At 43.4% G+C, this 20,060-nt stretch overlaps 1 protein-coding gene across 2 annotated transcripts in view; it reads right to left on the bottom strand.

Annotated features, from left to right (window-relative positions):
- Positions 1-20,060, bottom strand: part of LOC138968998 (uncharacterized) — a 71,880-nt gene that overhangs the window by 34,033 nt on the left and 17,787 nt on the right. The gene's annotated exons all lie outside the window — the stretch shown is intronic.

Genomic DNA, 20,060 nt, shown 5'->3' with positions numbered 1-20,060 from the left:
TTAAAAGGTGTGCGGGTTACCGAATCGATGATATCTTTGTAGATTTGAATATCATCTCCGCCCCCTGCACGACGCGCTCTCTCTCTCTCTCTCTCTCTTTCTCTCTCTCTCTTTCTCTCTCTCTCTTTCTCTCTCTTTCTCTCTCTCTCTCCCTCTCTCTCTCCCTCTCTCTCTCTCTCTCTCTTTCTCTTTCTGTCTCTTTCTCTCTCTGTCTCTCTCCCTCTCTCTTTCTCTCTCTCTCTCTCCTCTCTCTCTCTCTCTCTCTCTCTCTCTCCCTCTCTCTCTCTCCCCACACACACATACAACCCTGCTTACCAAGTCGTGTAGCTTCCATCAAATTAACAGTACCCTGGAATCTCTCTTTGACACTTACAATTCACTTAGGATCGGCATGTATGATATGCCAGCTTTCCATAATCTACTATATAATACTGGTAGGGTTTTCGGTGGTTTTTCGATTCCTGTGACCAAACCGCGCGGATTTGTGCCTTCTCCTTCGGAAGCTGGGCTTATCAGGCAGAATACTGGGCTTCGTCCAGGAATTCCTCAGAGACAGGACCCTGGCGGTCAGGGTCGGACAGTCTGTCTCTAAGTCTCACTCCATTGATATGGGCGTACCTCAGGGGAGCATCATTGCCCCCATCCTCTTCAGCTTGATGCTTCACGATATTGGTCAGATTGGCCTGGAAGGAGGAACAATGTCTCTGTACGCAGATGACCTAGCCTTCTGGATGGAACCAGTCAGACACCACATGACTGAGCAGAACAGACTCAAGTATCAAGCGCAAATTGACAAGATCGCAAAGTATATGCTTGCAAACGGCTTTGAACTCTCACACGAGAAGACAGTGTTCCTGGTGTTCACAAGAAGAAGGGGGCTCAAAGCCCAGTACCACCTGACCCTAAACGGAATGCAAATCAAACCAAGCAAAACTGCAAAGTTTCTTGGGGTCACGATCTCTGATGATCTGATCTGGCAACAACACATCGACTCTCTAATTGTCAAAGCCCGACGATCAGTCAACCTGATCAAGGTTCTAAAATCTCAGACCTGGGCAGCTGGTAAAGCCCTTGTGCACCTGGTAAAGGCGCTGGTCCGCTCCAGACTAACATACGGACAAGAAGCCTACTTCAGCATGCCACAAAGCCTCTGGAACAAACTGGAACGCCTGGAGCTCTCAGCCTTAAAACTGGCTCTGGGCGTTCCAAAAGGGGCCATAAACTGTCTCGCCTATCAGGAAGCAGGCATGATCCCCCTGAAGGAAGAATGTCACCTCCGCTGCGCTCAGTTCGTTGCTCGAGCATCGGCTGTACCCAACACTGTACAGGAAGTGTTCACGGCAACCTTCCATCCGACACAAACCTCCTGGCACGAGACCTGGAAAGAAAAGAAAACATGCTTGGCGGAGCGGTACAAAACCCTCCACGACCATACCATAGATGTACTGACCCAGTGCCAAATTGACCAGACACGAATGGCTGAGCTGCCAACCAATCCGTACCCATCATGGCTGATCGAAAAGCCACAGATCAGCCACACGTATGGCGACGCAGTTTCCAAAAAGAAGAACCCACTCCTCCTAGCGACCATGGCCAAGGAGATTCTGGACGGCAGGCTCCGCAACTACCTCAAAGTCTACACGGACGGCTCTGTCCTGGACAACGGCGAGGTGGGTTGTGCTTTTGCGATCCCAGAGTTCAACTTGGTGCGAAAATATAAACTAAACGAGGGGGTCAGTATCTTCACGGCGGAGATGTATGCCATTCTCATGGCCTGCTCCCACGTGAACGACAACATGGCCATACCCATGGGAGTGGCAATCCTCTCAGACTCGAAATCCTCCTTGCAAGCGCTGGCAAGCGAGACAGGCAACAGACCAGAACTCCGCATGGAAATCCAGGCTCTATGTCACCAAATTATGGTTCGGGGCACCGACCTCGTTCTCATGTGGTTACCATCCCACACAGGCATCAGGGGCAATGACCTGGCTGACAGGGCAGCAAAAGCCGCGGCCCTCTCCGAGGGCCCGGTCCTAGACCTGAAATATTCGGTCACAGAAGCGAAAGGCAAACTGGCTAAGGCTGTGAGAAAAGGGTATGGCGAGACCCTCAAGGAAAGATGCACAAAGCACGGATGGCTAGCGCTGCCTCCGGACAGAAAGGGCCACCATCACCCGTTCCCCCTGAAGGAGATGCAGCTGCTCCGGCGCATTCGCACCGTGAGCTCCTACTACTCCTTCACCTTCCCCCGCTGCGAATGTGGAATGGCCCTAGACTTCCACCACCTCTTCGCAGGTTGCCAACCTCTGACCCCGGAGATGGCAACACTCTCCCAGTACAGGACTTCCCACGGACTAAGTCTACACGACTTCCTCCGACCTCATCAGTCCCTCGGCCTGATACCGATGAGAACCTTGACCCGTTCCATCCTGAAATCGTCTGTTGCCAAATGGTTCTGAGGATGCTGGAGATGCAGGCCCAGCCAGAACCAGTTCAGACTTTCGAAGGATACCCCCAAACACCCCATCCTGTCAGGCCCACCCCCATTCCTGAAATCGTCTGTGGCCAAATGGCTCTGAGGTTGCTGGAGGCATAGGCCCAGCCAGATCCAGTTCAGACCTTAGAAGGACCTCCCCCCAATCCTCCCTCCTGCTGCCAACCGTCGAAAGGACAAGGAACCCAGAGGTCTGTTGGTAGAGCCTTGGCCCTGGAAAGGACAGGGTTCCCGACCCTCTATCTTTTTTTTTTTTTCTTTTTCTTTTCTTCCCTCGTACCACAACCATCTAAGGTTCCCCATATTAAACTATGTGTATCTATGTTTATATCAATAGTAAATGTCTATGTGTTTATTGTTAGTAAATGTTCTACGTTACATGTATTATGAGTGTATCTTAGGTCTACATATTAATCTAGCTGGATGATCTCGGCATAGCACACCTTACTTCATTAAGCTACAAACTATTTGCTATTACTACTATTATTGCTATTATTATTATTATTATTATTATGAACCAACCACTTCCTTCGCTGCACCTGCCCACCTGCCGTGTTTTCCGCCGACGGGGCCGAAATCGCGTGTGGCCCGTGCACTTGTAAGTTATTCCTTACTCTTTAATTATTTACTATTATTATTATTATTGTTATTACTATTATTTTTATTATGAACAAATCATTTCCTTCGCTGCACTCGCCCACCTGCCGTGTTTCCGCCGGCGGGGCCGAGGTCGCGTGTGTCCCGTGCGCTAGGCTTATAGTTAATGCCACGTTACATTCATATACTCCATGTGTCACCTTAGGTGTATATATTAGATTAGACAGCCAGCCTCTGCCTACCATATCTGAGACGTCCGTCTCTTTTGGGAGGAGGAGGGTGGCCTTTGTAGCTGTGCGAGAGTATGCGAACGACTGTGTATGACAGTGTAAATAGCCTATCCTCTTTTTCTCACCCCCACCCCAGAGGGGGTTACAGAGACACATCTCTGGCCTCCTCACCTGACCCCCTTCCCATGCCTCTGTAGACAGAGGGTGCCATAAAGGCGTTGATGAATAAACCGACATAAAGTCGCAGCCCTGTACATATGTTTTTAACCGGCCAGTATAGGTCCTAGGGAGGACCGGGTTTGCTTTTCGCCAGTTGACTAGCCGCCGAATCCACAAGTACGTAGAGGGTGCCTCGGCTTCTCCACCACGACCCTCCTTGGTCTGACACTCACTCCTTTGCCATGATCAGTCGGATGCCACTTTCACAATTTTATTCTAAAGTACCAACAAATCAAATCAATTCCCTTCCGGAATAGCAACGTTCCACGTTTCTTGAATACAAAAGCATTTCTACCTCGGAATGAAAGAATATATCTCTACAATCGTGTATCCCCTGCAAGGAATTGATTTTAAATCCTGTTCTTCCAGCATTTCCATTGCGGAAAGTAAAAGGTTTTTTTTTTTTTTTTTTTTGTTTTGTTTTTTTTTTGTGTTTTTGTTGTTGTTGCTCATCTTCACCCAGGCACACATCGTAGAGCTTCGGCTCTGATATCTTTGACCCAAATTGCTCTAAGCAGAGAGGTCGTTAAACTGTATTTTCGTCGTAGTAGGTAACGGTGTAAATTACTTGCCATGTTCATGTCCATTATACGTTTTCCATATTCCATATGTGTCATTTAATTGTGTGTTGCTTGATGCCATGTATGTATGTGTGTGTGTGTGTACATGACTTTAAATAAGCATGGATGGATGTGTGCACTCGATTGTGTGTGTGAACCATGTATATATTTTCTGTTGTCAATTACATATGTTATACTATGCGTTTGAATCATTAAGTATTTTAGACGTCAAACTTTTTTTCGTATCTTCACGATGGCTTTTTACCCGTTTAAATTTTAATGCTTCCAACTTTCAAAGCGCTGCACGGCTGGGAAGAGATGCGCACTTTTATCACTGTTGTTAATGTAGACGTAATCATGGATTCATGCAAACGTCATACCTGCTGTATTTTATTTTGTTTGTTTGTATAGTCGCGTGCGGTCGCGCAGTCTTTTTGGTCAGTTCCGATTACCTCCCATTGATGCGAAAACCTATATGACTGTTTTTTGTTATTTTTCTCTCTGTTAATTCACCAGTGGCTATGTAACATGTGTTATACCTTATAGGTTCCAGCGACTAAATATTTTCCCCCGGTGCAACCATAGACATGTACGTCATCATGATCTCCCCTTAATTTGACCGTTATTTTGGCTGTCTTAGTGAAATGGTAAGATATATCTCTATGTTTTTTACATGTAAGTGTTCGGAAAAAATACAGTTATAGCAGTTATGTACAAAAATAAGCAGCATATGCTCTTTTCGCCAAAGTAAAGTCCTTTTCGTCGTAGTAGGTAACGGTGTAAATTACTTGCCATGTTCATGTCCATTATACGTTTTCCATATTCCTTATGTGTCATTTAATTGTGTGTTGCTTGATGCCATGTATGTATGTGTGTGTGTGTGTACATGACTTTAAATAAGCATGGATGGATGTGTGCACTCGATTGTGTGTGTGAACCATGTATATATTTTCTGTTGTCAATGTTGTCAATTACATATGTTATACTATGCGTTTGAATCATTAAGTATTTTAGACGTCATACTTTTTTTCGTATCTTCACGATGGCTTTTTACCCGTTTAAATTTTAATGCTTCCAACTTTCAAAGCGCTGCACGGCTGGGAAGAGATGCGCACTTTTATCACTGTTGTTCATGTAGACGTAATCATGGATTCATGCAAACGTCATACCTGCTGTATTTTATTTTGTTTGTTTGTATAGTCGCGTGCGGTCGCGCAGTCTTTTTGGTCAGTTCCGATTACCTCCCATTGATGCGAAAACCTATATGACTGTTTTTTGTTATTTTTCTCTCTGTTAATTCACCAGTGGCTATGTAACATGTGTTATACCTTATAGGTTCCAGCGACTAAATATTTTCCCCCGGTGCAACCATAGACATGTACGTCATCATGATCTCCCCTTAATTTGACCGTTATTTTGGCTGTCTTAGTGAAATGGTAAGATATATCTCTATGTTTTTTACATGTAAGTGTTCGGAAAAAATACAGTTATAGCAGTTATGTACAAAAATAAGCAGCATATGCTCTTTTCGCCAAAGTAAAGTCCTTTTTTCTTCTGGTTTCTTATATGTGTCACAGCACACCGCAAGCTTTTAGGCGAATAGCAAGTGAGTGGTATATATATATCATCAATTTTATAGTAGGTAACCCAGGCACACATCGTAGAGCTTCGGCTCTGATATCTTTGACCCAAATTGCTCTAAGCAGAGAGGTCGTTAAACTGTATTTTCGTCGTAGTAGGTAACGGTGTAAATTACTTGCCATGTTCATGTCCATTATACGTTTTCCATATTCCTTATGTGTCATTTAATTGTGTGTTGCTTGATGCCATGTATGTATGTGTGTGTGTGTGTACATGACTTTAAATAAGCATGGATGGATGTGTGCACTCGATTGTGTGTGTGAACCATGTATATATTTTCTGTTGTCAATGTTGTCAATTACATATGTTATACTATGCGTTTGAATCATTAAGTATTTTAGACGTCATACTTTTTTTCGTATCTTCACGATGGCTTTTTACCCGTTTAAATTTTAATGCTTCCAACTTTCAAAGCGCTGCACGGCTGGGAAGAGATGCGCACTTTTATCACTGTTGTTCATGTAGACGTAATCATGGATTCATGCAAACGTCATACCTGCTGTATTTTATTTTGTTTGTTTGTATAGTCGCGTGCGGTCGCGCAGTCTTTTTGGTCAGTTCCGATTACCTCCCATTGATGCGAAAACCTATATGACTGTTTTTTGTTATTTTTCTCTCTGTTAATTCACCAGTGGCTATGTAACATGTGTTACAGAATTGCACCGGTGTAAGGGTTAACATTTTATTTTTCACCAAGAGAATATAATTCATTATATGCGGGATAATGTGCGGGGGGGGGGGGGGAGGGGTGCAAACAACATTTTCACAAGCACATAACCAACAAAATGACATCGCATGCGCAGCACACAAAGTGCGTAGCACGGGTACCACTAGTCAAGTGTATTCTCCTGTCCGTTCAATAAGATAGACTCCTCTCACGTTCGCCTAAAGAATACCTAGCTTACTTGAAGTGCAACGATTGCTGTTGCCAATAAACGGCGGATAACAATATACAGTAGTTTAATAAACCTTCTCCTCCCAAACTAAGAAGAAAGAGCATGGTGCGTGCCTGCGATTTGAATGTCCTCGTTTGTTTGCTTAACGCCCAGCCGACCACGGTGCTGCTTTGACATATAACGTGCGCCACACACAAGACAGAAGTCGCAGCACAGGCTTCATGTCTCACCCAGTCACATTATTCTGACACCGTACCAACCAGTCCTAGCACAAACCCCATAATGCCAGACGCCAGGCGGAGCAGCCACTAGATTGCCAATTTTAAAGTCTTAGGTATGACCCGGCCGGGGTTCGAACCCACGACCTCCCGATCACGGGGCGGACGCCCTACCACTAGGCCAACCGTGCCGGTCCTCGACACTCTAGATCTGCTGTCTTATCTATCGTATCTACACAGTCCACGATAAGTGGTTCTTAGTTAAAGTAGAATGTACTTTCAAGGCACACTTCTTCACTCAGCATCTCAGATCTTGCCAAAGTTGTTTAATTTTTTTTATTTTTTTTTTTACATAAGATGGGACCATCCCTCTACTTGGTCACATACCAAAAATCAACACCCTGACTATTTGCCGTATGTGTGTGTGTGTGTGTGTGTGTGTGTGTGTGTGTGTGTGTGTGTGTGTGTGTGTGTGTGTGTGTGTGTGTGTGTGTGTGTGTGTTTTTAATCAATTATTTCTTAAAAAGTCACTTGTGACATTTACGAAATGTATTTGTAAAAAAAATCTAACTGTGCAGAAAGAGCAGCCAGGCTGTTAATTTTTTGTATGTGACCGAGTGGAGGGGTGGTCTTATCCCATGTACAAGCCTGGCCAGATCTGAGATGGTGAGCCCGAATGTTTTCACAAGAAGGAGTGCGCCTTTATATCATGCATTCCTTCCCGTAAGATCCTGCACCATTTAAGGGGTACCATCCAGAGACTCGCCCAGAACAGACAGGAGTGGAGGTCCTGTGTTGCTGCCCTACATGCCAACCGGCATAACGGGAAGAAAGTAAGTAGGCAAATTCCTTCCCGTGTGAGCGATCATGTCAACCACCACATCTGTCCAGACAGTTTGCACGCAATCAGAGCATCCTTCCACTGGAACCACTGTCAACAGCCTGGCTGTGCTCTGTGCAGAGTGGACATTTGTTAGCCTGAATTAATTCCACATGTTCACACTGGTGTCAGTTACGAAATTAATTGAACAAAATTTCCCCACTCTGCACTTTTGCACAAAAATTCTGAATTTTTACCACCTCTCTTGGTTCTGAACTAAACGCTCTCGTTATAGCCCGCGATTCAGCTTACCAACTACAAAGGGACACATTTAGTCCAACATAAACTCTGACCGCGATGATACAACTCGCAAAAAAATGCCAGACACTTTTGAGTTCATATTGCCCACGTGTTCACCTCTGAGGTTCTATGAAATACCAGCCTGAGTGGGTTCAAGAGCTCAATGTAAATGAAACAGTTACAATACATTCCTCCGGCCTGTTATCGAGAGGGGGCTTTTAGGCGGCAGTGTTGGTTACTGAACTGTACACGTGACTGGGATCTGGTTTGATTCATCGGGAAATCTGACTATTTGTGTATTCTGTTAGTGAAATACCATGCACCAAGCTGTATATCGTTGTAAATTGTACCGATATTTAGAACCTTTCTCCTGAAAATCTGATCTTCTTTGAACAAACAGGCATCAGCAAAAAGCTGGCATCAAGCTCAGACTGAGAAACAATCCGGCAAACCCACAGCAGTGGCCTCAGTTGGCCTTATGCAGAATGTTTGACTGTGTCAAAACTTTGAATATTTGTTCCTGTATATACACACAGACATTATCTCGCCCCGACTTTGGTCAAGTTTCACCCGGGTCAACTGCCCACTCATACACATCAAGGTAATCGTCTCAAGGTGAGCATTGAGAGTCCTTCACACATTGTCTTGACAACAACGTACGCCGTATGGTCCACTGAGGAAACAGACATAATAATTTAGCCCAACTCAATGCATGACACGTTCGCCTGTAAGGCCTTCCTTAAATAGATGAATATCGGAAATAACTCCGTCCGGTTGTGGTCTGAATATAGAATAATTTAAACATAAAATGTTGTCTTCCCGACAGATTTCTGCGTGAATTTCGACAAGTTCATTTCCTGTACGCTGATAGATTGGATTATAAATTTGATTTGATTGATTTATCATTTTTTAATTATCATGTACGTACTTATTCGTTCATTCTATTTCATGTATAAAAAAATCTTTTTTCGTTTTCTCAACTGGGCCATGTCCACCAATACGATCAGTGCCAAAATGCACGTGTGGAGCTTCGTCCTGACAGAAATAGCCCACTAAGGTCTTCACTACAAGCCATAGGCATAGCACCGTGTGTGTGTGCTCTAAACTCAAACCACTGTTGACCCTTCTACTCAGGCCTGTTTGTTCGTGCTCCAAGTAGGGGCAAATCCTCAGGCACTTCCACAGAACACGAGCCTTTTTAATGGTGCAAAAACAGTTCTACAGTTGTAGACGTAAGGATGTAAGTCGTTCGCATTAGTATACTCGTAAAACAGTTCTTAAAGCGCATGTTGACTTAATAAAATGTGTCGGTAAACACAAACGACTTTACCCGAAATCCTGATCAGAAATCCTACTGTATTCTCAGTCACCCCAAGCATTCAAACGAGCACTTAAAACGCACCTCTTCAAGAAATACAACCCCTGATTTTGTTTTCTCAGTCCATCAGTAGGCTGCATGTAGTGTATTTGTTGTTTTAGTGATAATTTTTATAAACATCTAGGACTGTTTTCAGCATTGTTGATAACATGTTCTGTTTGATTAAGGGTATTCAGCTGGTATTTCCTTGTTTTTTACTACCTATTTTATTCATGTTTTTATTACTAAGTTAGTGGAAGAATCTTTTGTAATGTATGTGTGATGGTGTATGCTTTTAATTAAGCGTTGTTGACTATGAATGTAGATGTAAATGCTTGTATAACTGTGTTTTTAATTTTAAATGTGTCAAGCGCAAAGAGCATAATTGTAAAGTTATGATGTTGCGCTATATAAATGCTCATTTATTATTATTATTATTATTCTGTTGACTTGCGTGTTTAATATTAGCCGAACGTTTCATATACAAAAATTTAGGTTATTTCTCAGCATCAAATTCTTTTAACGATAAAGTTTTAACCCTTTAAAAAGCCATCACACTCTCTCTCTCTCTCTCTCTCTCTCTCTCTCTCTCTCTCTCTCTCTCTCTCTCTCTCTCTTTCTTTTTTTCTCTGTCTGTCTCTCTGTCTGCTTTCTCTCTCTCTCTCAATCACACACACACACACACACACACACACACACACACACACACACAAACACACAAACACACACACACACACACACACACACACACACACACACACACACACACGTCTTCTAACATTATCGACAAAAAAGACAGATTCCTTGACGACGTATATTACACAAACTCCACCAGGGGGGTAGCAACAGCAACACTAACATAAAAACCTTCCGAGATTGTAGGCCACACAAAAGACATTCAACCTCAGGCAGATGCAAACGGTACTGTTTTCTTCCCAAGTTAATGCACCGCTCTTCCTTCAAACTTGCCAAGCAGGTTTTGTCATTAACCACGACTTACGATACGTTACAAAAAGCGTCTTGAATCACTTACAAGTCTACTAAGTCTGTCGAATGATTCTTCTGCGCACCTGGTTAGACCTATTAAAAACGGATTTCACACACAAAAAATCGATGCCAATAGCCTTCGAAAAGCGAAAGCCATGCAAACTAATACAACGAATTGGGATTTAAATCTATGAAATGGGAAAAGCATTGGTGGTTGAGTGGTTTTAGCCTGTCGAGCTGGCTGGGGACTTTCAATCCGGTTGAAAAATCAATGTGTTTCGATGTAAATCTTGCTACTGGTTTATTTAGTCGTGGAAATTGATGGCCGACGCGAGGATACAACGTCTGGAATAAAGAATGTTACCCCCCCCCCCCCCATCCACACTCCCTGGCTTTCAGTTTGTGTTTGGTGACCCACACATAACAGAGTAAAACTGAAAGCAGATGACACAATAGGTGTACAGCTCTGTACAGTCTCTCGCGCACGCAACTGTTTCTTTATCAAGACATTGTTGCATAATAATCCTTTCTGTCATAATATCAGTGAAAGAATATGAAACGAACCTCCCAACTTTAAATCAAAATACAGAGCCATTAGGGGCTAACTTACTTGTACTGTTATTGGCCACGTGTCTTTATCTAAATCCGGGTGGCGAAAGGAACATTTGGCGGTGATACTGACTAGTCATAAATTACAAAATATATGCGATCAAAGCCTTTTTTTCTTACAGGTATCAAAGGATAAATTCAGGGGTGTGTTCTTGCAAGTGTGATGACATTTTCAATATTTCACAGCTAATTAAATATCGATTACGGGGCTTCATATTTCATTTCGTACTTTGATGCTTTGATGTCTTCAAATGCTGTTGTGCAAATACCAGAATACGTACGGCATAGCGGGGGGCAGTTCATATCCTGGGGATGATAAAAAGCAGTGGGGTGGGCTTGGGACACGTGGGTGAGTGATATGGTGTCGTGACAGGGAAAAGGGTGAGTGAATGGGTGTCGTGATAGGGAAAAGGGTGAGTGAATGGGTGTCGTGACAGGGAAAAGGGTGAGTAAATGGGTGTCGTGACAGGGAAAAGGGTGAGTGAATGGGTGTCGTGACAGGGAAAAGGGTGAGTGAATGGGTGTCATGACAGGGAAAAGGGTGAGTGAATGGGTGTCGTGACAGGGAAAAGGGTGAGTGAATGGTGTCGTGACAGGGAAAAGGGTGAGTGAATGGTGTCGTGACAGGGAAAAGGGTGAGTAAATGGGTGTCGTGATAGGAAAAAGAGTGAGTGAATGGTGTCGTGATAGGGAAAAGGGTGAGTGAATGGTGTCGTGACAGGGAAAAGGGTGAGTGAATGGTGTCGTGATAGGGAAAAGGTTGAGTGAATGGTGTCGTGACAGGGAAAAGGGTGAGTGAATGGTGTCGTGATAGGGAAAAGGCTGAGTGAATGGTGTCGTGACAGGGAAAAGGGTGAGTGAATGGGTGTCGTGACAGGGAAAAGGGTGAGTGAATGGGTGTCGTGACAGGGAAAAGGGTGAGTGAATGGGTGTCGTGACAGGGAAAAGGGTGAGTGAATGGGTGTCGTGACAGGGAAAAGGGTGAGTGAATGGGTGTCGTGACAGGGAAAAGGGTGAGTGAATGGGTGTCGTGACAGGGAAAAGGGTGAGTGAATGGGTGTCGTGACAGGGAAAAGGGTGAGTGAATGGGTGTCGTGACAGGGAAAAGGGTGAGTGAATGGGTGTCGTGACAGGGAAAAGGGTGAGTGAATGGGTGTCGTGACAGGGAAAAGGGTGAGTGAATGGTGTCGTGACAGGGAAAAGGGTGAGTGAATGGGTGTCGTGACAGGGAAAAGGGTGAGTGAATTGTGTCGTGACAGGGAAAAGGGTGAGTGAATGGTGTCGTGACAGGGAAAAGGGTGAGTGAATGGTGTCGTGACAGGGAAATGGGTGAGTAACGGTTGGAGCGAGTGTGGTGCAAGGTTATTGTTATTGTTTTCTTAATCTCCTTACAACACCCCCCCTGACCTCCCCCTCGCCCCCATCACTGTGCCCCCCCCCCCCCCCATCCCCGTCCGTCCAAAATAAAACCCCTTTCAAACAGCTGTGTTCTATTTTCTACCATGTGGAAGTCATTGTGTGTGTGCGAGTGAGTGTGCGAGCGCGTGTGAGTACTGTTGTTAGTTTAGCATTGTGTTTTTTGTTCCTTTTATTGTTATATGATTGTCTACCATAATTCACAATTATTATTTTGACATTATTTCAAACTTGTTATATTACATTCGTCCGCCAAATTTCATTTGCTTTTTAAGAGTACGCTCATAAGCCTAGCTTGTTGTGCTCCATGTTCCTTATTTCATGTATGCGGCAATATTCTAATGAAATTTACTGAATAAACTTGTTTAAACCAAACAGCAGTGTTCTGAATAGACTACCGCACGCCTAATGGGCAATAACTGGTTCTGTGACACGCCAAATACACCATCAATAAGCACAACCCTTGAAATCCGGCCCGTTTTGTCTTTCTGTGCCAACACAGCCTCCTTTGTACCCGTCACGGCAGAGGGCTGTTGTCAAGTTAATGAGGCAACCGAAAAGGCAATTCAGGCATGTTTAAAATGCGAAAACCTCGAAATCCTATACAAAACACACACTGGCTGAAAGCGCGTCAAAGAGCTCTTTTACCTAACGACACGCTAGTAATGAAAACCAGGTGCACAGGTTTTTAAAGGTCCCATAGGTGTGTATAAATTCCGTAAAGAGTGATATGAGTTAACAAGTTTTCGTGAGATCAAACGTTTGGAAAAGTAGAGACGGGTGTTGGAAGTTGACCGAGGGTGCAAATTAGGCCCTATAGTCTTACATAAGAAAAAAAGGAAACGAAAGTTTTAAGCAAGTGCGGTCTTTATTACTATGTTTATCAGTGAGTCGTTACAATGTCGTGTATATATATGTGTCTCCTCGTGCAAACAAACATGTACGCACGCCCACAAGCACGCACGTACGCGCGTACACACACACACACACACACGCACCGCACACACACACACACACACACCCACACCGCACCCACACACACCCACACCCACACATACTCACACACACACACAAACACCCAAACATCCCCATCCCCACCCCACCATATCCCCCACCTTCCACCCTACACACACACCACAAAAACTCCCACCCTTATACGATCAAATATTGATCGAAAATCTCTCACCCAAGATAACAAATCCCGACTTCAATCACCTGCCATCAAATCAACCAGCACCAAAAGAATCTAACTCTCCCAGAAACCGAACAGACCCCCCAAGGCCTACTCCCAACCTCGGGAGGAAAACACACCTTCCCGATCAATAGATTGATGAGACAATAGCTCTGTCGGCAGCCTTTTAGTGGAGACACTACATCCCCAAGAGGCTTTGTTACGTATTTTGCCTTCTAAGCCACCCTCTGTGTCATCTTGCCTTTGTAGTGGATTTTACTGAGAATTAATTAACAACAGTGAAGTACCGTACTAGTATTATCTATTATTTTTTTGTTAAAAAAAAACCCAATCCTCCCCTGTATAAAATATCATCTGCACCGTCAAACAAAGATCTGTTCGTGCTCTTATACGGAATACGAGCATCCGTTAACTTACAGACAAGCTCCTTCCCGTGTAAACAGTTAAGTTCACCGCCTCTGATCTGTCCTGACTTTTACATGGGATAAGCTCATTTCTCCACTTGGACACATACCAAAAACTAACAGCTCTGTGCACAGTGGGGATGTTTTTATGAATCAATTTCGTAACAGCAACTAGTGGCTTTCAAGATATTCATTCAACCCAGAAAATTCAACTCTCCACAGCAAGCAGTCAGGGTGTTGATTTTTGGTATGTGTCTTAGTGGAGGGATGGTCTTATCCCACGTTTGTTTGTTTGTTTGTTTGTTTGTTTGTTTGTTTGTTTGTTTGTTTGCTTAACGCCCAGCCGACCACGAAGGGCCATATCAGGGCGGTGCTGCTTTGACATATAACGTGCGCCACACACAAGACAGAAGTCGCAGCATAGGCTTCATGTCTCACCCAGTCACATTATTCTGACACCGGACCAACCAGTCCTAGCACTAACCCCATAATGCCAGACGCTTATCCCACGTAAAAGCCTGGACATATCTTTGATGGTGAGCATAAGCCTTTACACAACTGGAAGGAATGCATGTTTAATGTCCCCTGAATACCACCGTGAGTAAAAGGAAAGCTGAGTAGTTTGCCTGGCGGTTTCCTACGATGGAAAGTTATCGCCGCTTACTGATTTTTTTTTTTAAATCGTTCTTCTCCTACAGGACATGGTAATGTTCAGTAATCATAAAATTGTTTTACTGCTCATTTAAAATAAACGGCTATCCTGAAAAGGGGGGAGGGGGGAGGGAGGTGCACAATTTGATACCTTACTTTTCTGCTGTAAGCTACAAATTTTGTAAATACACGTACATATAGTGTATATATCTTAACATGACCAATTTTATTTTTTCTACATCTCATTCGACTGCACAAGTAAACCGCATAGGACACTGTAATTACATTTACAATTTAGACGAAAAACACGATTTACTCACTAAAATACAACCGCCCTTAAAAATTAACCCAAGAACTACACTTTAAAATATTCTAGCATTGTCTACAGAGGAAATCAGTGCTTCGTCCCTCACAGTATTTTCTCTCCGCGTACAGTGACATTGTTTTGTATTCGTTCTTAATAAATAATGAACAAAAGACAGTTAACAGTCCCTGCACTGCAAGGCCCTGTCAATAATTCAGCCCTCGGCGTGATAAAGAGAAACGGGATACCGGTGTTGTTGGGCAGCAACACATGAACAAAGTGCATTAAACTCTCTTCAAGAATTACAAAAAATCCTGAAAGACGAAATAAGTCAATGTCAGCAGTAAGCCGAGGAAGCTAGACAGAACACAGTGCTCCCGACAAAGCTTAATGCTTTAGAAAAGGTTTTACAATTGACCGATCATTACGTATTCACACAGTCGGGACGAACAAACCTAGGCCAAACATACACCCACACACACACGCACGCACGCACGCACTCACGCACGCTCACACACACACGCACACACACACACACACACACACACACACACTTACATACACACACACACACACATATATATTTATGGCTGGATTGAAGAAATCCCAATTTTAACCTTTAAGGTGTAACTGCACGGAGAAACAACGATGATTCCCAAAATATTAGCGACTCTAGAGGTCCTTGAACAAAAATCATAATATTAACCTTGCAAGGAATAACACAAACAAAACAGGTCCGCACATACGTCCACCCAAATATCTAGAAATCTCGGCGACAAGAAATAAAAGGCCTTCCAAGACATGCCGTAAAGAACGGTCTTCACACCATTAACGAAACCTTATAAGAGCTCACGAAGAGGTGGCTGATATTTGTTTCAAACCTGATCGATCCTTTCAGAACGGGGAAAGATTTCCACTTGTTCAGTATGTCCTGTTGTGTTGAGCACAATTGTTCACAGTATCACACACACAAACACACAGACACACGCGAGCGTCTTCTTCTAGCGGTGTGACACATAACTCTGGCAGCTAAATGTCGCCATCATGATCAAACATAATCGTTGTTACCGGCTCAAGTGTTTCTGTTCTACCGCTCTCGAAAAAAGCCAACAGACGGATGGGGACCGGTGTCTCGGTTTCGTTGGTCCCTTTCAAACCACATTTCACCCTAAGAACAAAGAAAAAGGAGAAGAAGAAAACTACCACGGACAAAATAACAATTAATTGGCACAGCTTTTCGTATATTGCTGATAAAAAGGCGTCCTAAATGTGTCCTACGTCCTTAACCTTTTCGAACGAGTTTGTCTAAAAATGTAAGAGCGTATTTGAAAGAGACTAACTATGCACACTCACATTTAAACGTCGGTCCACATGTGGTCCTTCAATCTTATTGTCACAAAATACCTTGACTTATTTCAACAGATGACGCAACATCCTCAACGCCTTTTGTTCAGTCCTGTGAATCAGCTAACTCTTTTCGTGCAAGACAAATCTTTGTGTGAAGCAAAAGAAAAATAATAAAATCTCCTAAGATAAATAAAGTTCACAACGTCAGCGAACAGATGCCGCTGCCAAACCAATTCTTTGGGGGCGTTAAATTCCCCCGTCACCCGGTCGTGAAGGTAGGAGTTGAATGAACAGAGTTCTGGCAGAGAGCACAGAACGCGCACAGAGAGAGAGAGAGAGAGAGAGAGAGAGAGAGAGAGAGAGAGAGAGAGAGAGAGAGAGAGAGAGGGGCGGAGAGAGAGAGACAGAGAGAGAGAGAGGGAAACTGAAACTGAAACTGAACTTTATTACCAAAGGATAGAGGTTTTAGGATAAGCCTAATCTTACAACCTGTCCCTTATACAAACACTTAATACAGACGCACATAGAATAGGGAGAGAGAGAGAGAGAGAGAGAGAGAGAGAGAGAGAGAGAGAGAGATAGAGACAGAGAGAGAGAGAGAGGGAGATCGAGAGAGAGGGAGAGAGAGAGAGAGACAGAGAGAGAGAGACAGAGAGAGAGGGAGAGAGAGAGAGAGAGAGAGAGAGAGAGAGAGAGAGAGAGAGAGAGAGAGTCGGTTCCATGACCAAACCACTCGAAGGAGCAAAGCCCTAGGTCAAGAAATGGCCGGCCACTTGAACGCCACAACGTTCGGACAAGATGTTTCTTTAAAGACTGACACACACAGCACACTTGTCGTCACTGTTTCTTTTCCCATATCGATAAGAACTGTTGGCTGAACGCTTGTGTGCGATACTGCCACCTGAATCAGGCAAATGCCAGAAGAAGAAAAATAACTGTACAAGAAAAACTATTAGTGTCACAGAACGAAAAACACAAACCAGTTGTGCAATCATTGTGCACTAAGCTATACGAAAACAATTAACAATGTGACTGTTATTGTCATCTTAGACAATCTGCAAATTGTGTGTACACCAAGTCGTCACCTTTTGGCTGTACATTTTCCCCACCATATTCGGCGATCTTGGGGAAAGAGGATAAAAGCAAAGGAATCCATGAAAGGTGCATATATAAAGAAACAGTACTAAGCATACATACTTAATCTGTCTAAATCAAGAGTACAGTGGACAAACCAACCAAGAAACCTGCCAACAAACAAATAAATGAGTCAATAAAACAATATGGTAACAAAAAATATAACACAAAATGATTGCAAACAATCGCTCTCAGCACTGAAAAAAGAGAAAGTGAGTCGCATACCACACTGGTCACAGTGTCGCCAAGGTTACTGGCACTCAGGGAATGTTGACAGACAAAATGGCAGCTGAGAGGCTTTCGGGATTGCGCTGCTTTATACCAACATCTGGCTAGTGTCTGGGACCCGAAAATAACATGACAACCAACAAGAGGACTTCTTCAGACCGGCTGAACAAGCCAATGGAGATTTAAAAGATACGCTTATGACACCTTGAGAGGGAATTTTTTTCCACAGAACCGACCCATGAAAAGTTGAGAGACTATTGTTACCTGTACCACGCCAAGTCTCAATGAATAGGCCCTTAGAGGAAAACATAAGGCGTAAATACCACCTTTTAAAACTCTGGTGTTTTTGTGGGTGTTTTTTCCCGGTGACTCAGTGACAGAATAATAATAATAATGCAAACTTTTATAGCGCTATTCTAGAAATGTCTACTCTTAGCGCTTTACAATACATACATCGACCAAGCATACTATACACGCACAGGCAAAGAAACCGACCAAACATAACCAACAAACTATACATGCACAGGCAAAGAAAACGACCAAACATGCAATACACGCACAGGCAAAGATAACGACCAAACATAAACAAACATACTATGACCAAACATAACCAACATACTATACGCGCGCAGGCAAAGAGAACAATCAGCACATGTAATAATTACTGACAACTAATAATGCAGGCATACAGTGACAGTCCAATACACAGCCTAAGCACAAGAACCACAGTAGGCTTCTATATAAAAACGTGTCAACAGTACTATTTACACACACACACAAACAGTGCTGGCACAAAGCGCAGAAAATATATATACACGTTATTTTAGAACAGAGATTATCCTTCTGCCTTACGTCACGTGACCTCCATAATTATTGACTGTCTTGCTTTGTGCAGACTGGTTCAAAATGGTATCAATAAAATGTTACCTTGAAACCAGACGGACCCATTCAAACGCTTTAATTGTATACTTCAGACCGCTGCTAACATTAAAAGCGTGTTCGCCTACATAGCCTATTGTTAACAGCAAACATAAATAACGCGTTCCACTTTGACACTATGACACACATTTCCAGATGCATGTACTTAGATTTGAAGTTATGGATATAACGGTTCAGAATTAACGCTTGTCTCTAACATGGTCTCTTCTTTGTCCTACTTGTGAAGGCGGCAAAGGCATCACGTTACAGTGCTTCAAAAACGGAAGACTTCCAACTTTGCAGCACGATCAAGGACTTATACTGTAAAGGCTTCGCGAAGTCTTTTTTCTTTCATCGAAAAATCAGCGCCAGAACTTCGTGCAGCGAGCTTCGTGAAGTAGATTTTGTTTGCTTGCTTAACGCCCAGCCGACCACGAAGGGCCATATCAGGGCGGTGCTGCTTTGACATTTAACGTGCGCCACACACAAGACAGAAGTCGCAGCACAGGCTTCGTGTCTCACCCAGTCACATTATTCTGACACCGGACCAACCAGTCCTAGCACTAACCCCATAATGCCAGACGCCAGGCGGAGCAGCCACTAGATTGCCAATTTTAAAGTCTTAGGTATGACCCGGCCGGGGTTCGAACCCACGACCTCCCTATCACGGGGCGGACGCCTTACCACTAGGCCAACCGTGCCGGTCTGTGAAGTAGATGTAACGAAATCGAATTCGCCCAATTAATACTGATGACCTAATATTCAACAATCTTAGTGTTTTCAAGGTAAAAATAACTTCTGCTAATGTCTAATATCCTTTATTTTTATTTCAGGGAATGTTAATCGTTTACAGGCAGGCAGGGTGTGCGGAAGAAAATTTTCCATTTTTGTGTAATATTTTAAAGGACAATAAAGTGCTGTTATTGTTATTTTTATTGTTATTGTTCACCCGTCTACATAACGAACTATATATCACAACAGAACTTTTAATTACAACAAGACCCGGTTAAAAAGTATCTCGGTTCTACCAAATTCATACCAGTTGAAACAAACAGCAAATGTGTAAGGGTTAGAGGCTGAGAGGATTAAGGATTAACCAAGGCGCCGTACGAAGATAATCCCAAAGACGGAATAATGCAAGTATGCTGTATGGTCACGATGGAATTAGAGGCATATTGCACTTATATCGGACTGGTCCGTTCTTTGTCGTGCAGCAGTAGAACGTAAGAGTCAAGGTTCCACGTCTATGAGTTAAAACTAAGGGTAACCGATATATTACTGTAGCTAGCAGGATAATCTGAAAACACACACACACACACACGCACACACACATCCACACACGCACAAACACACACATTCTCTCTCTCTCTCTCTCTCTCTCTCTCTCTCTCTCTCTCTCTCTCTCTCTCTCTCTCTCTCTCTCTCTCTCTCTCTCTCTCTCTCTCTCTCTCTCTCTCTCTTGTTACCCTCGTAAAATAAAGAATTGTCATTGTCCCTCAAAAAAAAGAAAAGAATTGTCATTGTCATTGTCCCTCGAA

This window comes from Littorina saxatilis, linkage group LG6 (assembly GCF_037325665.1).
Source record: "Littorina saxatilis isolate snail1 linkage group LG6, US_GU_Lsax_2.0, whole genome shotgun sequence".
In the NCBI taxonomy this organism is placed as follows: Eukaryota; Metazoa; Mollusca; class Gastropoda; order Littorinimorpha; family Littorinidae; genus Littorina; species Littorina saxatilis.
The sequence above is the reverse complement of the archived record's forward strand: the minus strand, read 5'-3'. Positions and strand labels throughout refer to the sequence as shown.